The sequence below is a fragment of the Bubalus bubalis genome, chromosome 3 (assembly GCF_019923935.1).
Source record: "Bubalus bubalis isolate 160015118507 breed Murrah chromosome 3, NDDB_SH_1, whole genome shotgun sequence".
Classification (NCBI taxonomy): Eukaryota; Metazoa; Chordata; class Mammalia; order Artiodactyla; family Bovidae; genus Bubalus; species Bubalus bubalis.
Genome location: NC_059159.1, coordinates 54,273,856 through 54,277,273, shown reverse-complemented (window position 1 = coordinate 54,277,273; position 3,418 = coordinate 54,273,856).

The window sequence follows — 3,418 nt, the reverse complement described above, 5'->3', positions numbered from 1 at the left end:
CTCAATGGACATGAGTTTGAGTAAACCCTGGGAATTGGTGATGGACAGGGAGGCCTGGTGTGCTGCAGTCCATGCGGTTGCAGATCAGACACAACTGAGTGACTGAAATGAACTGAATGAAATAAATCAAAGATGACACAAACAGATGGAAAAATACTCCATGTTCCTGGGTAGGAAGAATCAATATTGTGAAAATCACTATACTATGAAATGCAATCAACAGAGTCAATCTGATCCCTATCAAACTTCAATGGCATTTTTCACAGAGCTAGAATAAAAACTTTCACAATTCATATAGAAACACAAGAGACCCTGAATAACCACAGCTGTCTTGAGAAATAAGAATGGAGCTGGAGGAATCAACCTTCCTGACTTCAGGTTATACTACAAAGATACAGTCATCAAGACAGTATGGTACTGGCACAAAAACAGAAATATAGACAAGTGGAACAAGATAGAAAGCCCAGAAATAAACCCATGCACCTATTGGGTACCTTATTTTTGACAAAGGAAGCAGGAATATACAATGGGCCAAAGACAGCCTCTTCAATAAATGGTGCTGTAAAAACTGCACAGCTACTTGTAAAAGAATGAAATTGGAGCACTTCCTAATGCCATACACAAAGATAAACTCAAAATGGATTAAAGACCTAAATGTAAGACCAAAACTATAAAACTCTTAGAGGAAAGCATAGGAAGAACACTCAATGACATAAATCAAAGCAAGATCCTTTATTACCCACCTCCTAGAGTAACAGATATAAAAACAAAAGTAAACAAGTGGGACCTGAGTAAACTAAAAAGCTTTTGCACAGCAAAAGAAACTATAAGCAAGGTGAAAAGACAACCCTCAGAATGGAGAAAATAAGAGCAAATGAAACAACTGACAAAGGATTAATTTCCAGTGTACAAGCAGCTCATATAATTCAATGCCAGAAAAACAAACAACCCAATGAAAAAGTGGGGAAAAGCTCTAGACAGATATTTCTCCAAAGAAGACATACAGATGGCTAATAAACACATTAAAAGATGCTCAACATCATTCAGTATTTCAGTTCAGTTCAGTTCAGTTCAGTGGCTCAGTCGTTTCCGAATCTTTGCGACCCCATTAATCGCAGCTCGCCAGGCTTCCCTGTCCATCACCAATTCCCGGAGTTCACTGAGACTCACATCCATCAAGTCAGTGATGCCATCCAGCCATCTCATCCTCTGTCGTGACCTTCTCCTCCTGCCCCCAATCCCTCCCAGCATCAGAGTCTTTTCCAGTGAGTCAACTCTCCACATGAGGTGGCCAAAGTACTGGAGTTTCAGCTTTAGCATCATTCCTTCCAAAGAAATCCCAGGGCTGATCTCCTTCAGAATGGACTGGTTGGATCTCCTTGCACTCCAAGGCACTCTCAAGAGTCTTCTCCAACACCACAGTTCAAAAGCATCAATTCTTCGGCGCTCAGCCTTCTTCACAGTCCAATTCTCACATCCATACATGACCACAGGAAAAACCATAGCCTTGACTAGATGAACCTTTGTTGGCAAAGTAATGTCTCTGCTTTTGAATATGCTATCTAGGTTGGTCACAACTCTCCTTCCAAGGAGTTAGCATCTTTTAATTTCATGGCTGCAGTCACCATCTGCAGTGATTTTGAGTCCCAAAAAATAAAGTCTGACACTGTTTCCACTGTTTCCCCATCTAGTTCCCACGAAGTGATGGGACCAGATGCCATGATCTTCATTTTCTGAATGTTGAGCTTTAAGCCAACTTTTTCACTCTCCACTTTCACCTTCATCAAGAGGCTTTTTAGTTCCTCTTCACTTTCTGCCATAAGGGTGGTGTCATCTGCATATCTGAGGTTATTGATATTTCTCCCGGCAATCTTGATTCCAGCTTGTGCTTCTTCCAGCCCAGCGTTTCTCATGATGTACTCTGCATAGAAGTTAAATAAGCAGGGTGACAATATACAGCCTTGACGTACTCCTTTTCCTATCTGGAACCAGTCTGCTGTTCCATGTCCAGTTCGAACTGTTGCTTCCTGACCTGCATACAGATTTCTCAAGAAGCAGGTCAGGTCGTCTGGTATTCCCATCTCTTTCAGAATTTTCCACAGTTTCTTGTGATCCACACAGTCAAAGGCTTTGGTATAGTCAATAAAGCAGAAATAGATGTTTTTCTGGAACTCTCTTGCCTTTTCCACGATCCAGCGGATGTTGACAATTTGATCTCTGGTTCCTCTGCCTTTTCTAAAACCAGCTTGAACATCAGGAAGTTCACGGTTCACATATTGCTGAAGCCTGGCTTGGAGAATTTTGAGCATTACTTTACTAGCATGTGAGATGAGTGCAATTGTGCGGTAGTTTGAGCATTCTTTGGCATTGCCTTTCTTTGGGATTGGAATGAAAACGGACCTTTTCCAGTCCTGTGGCCACTGCTGAGTTTTCCAAATTTGCTGGCATGTTGAGTGCAGCACTTTCACAGCATCATCTTTCAGGATTTGAAATAGCTCAACTGGAATTCAATTCCCTCCACTAGCTTTGTTCATAGTGATGCTTTCTAAGGCCCACTTGACTTCACATTCCAGGATGTCTGGCTCTAGGTGAGTGATCACACCATCATGATTATCTGGGATGTGAAGATCTTTTTTGTACAATTCTTCTGTGTATTCTTGCCATCTCTTCTTGATATCTTCTGCTTCTGTTAGGTCCATACCATTTCTGTCCTTTATTGAGCCCATCTTTGCATGAAATGTTCCCTTGGTATCTCTAATTTTCTTGAAGAGATCTCTAGTCTTTCCCATTCTGTTGTTTTCCTCTATTTCTTTGCACTGATTACTGAAGAAGGCTTTCTTATCTCTTCTTTGGAACTCTGCATTCAGATGCTTATATCTTTCCTTTTCTCCTTTGCTTTTTGCTTCTCTTCTTTTCACAGCTATTTGTAAGGCCTCCCCAGACAGCCATTTTACTTTTTTGCATTTCTTTTCCATGGGGATGGTCTTGATCCCTGTCTCCTGTACAATGTCATGAACCTCAGTCCATAGTTCATCAGGCACTCTATCTATCAGATCTAGGCCCTTAAATCTATTTCTCACTTCCACTGTATAATCATAAGGGATTTGATTTAGGTCATACCTGAATGGTCTAGTGGTTTTCCCTACTTTCTTCAATTTAAGTCTGAATTTGGTAATAAGGGGTTCATGATCTGAGCCACAGTCATCTCCCGGTCTTGTTTTTGTTGACTGTAAAGAGCGTCTCCATCTTTGGCTGCAAAGAATATAATCAATCTGATTTCGGTGTTGACTATCTGGTAATGTCCATGTGTAGAGTCTTCTCTTGTGTTGTTGAAGAGGGTGTTTGCTATGACCAGTGCATTATCTTGGCAAAACTCTATTAGTCTTTTCCCTGCTTCATTCCGTATTCCAAGGCCAAA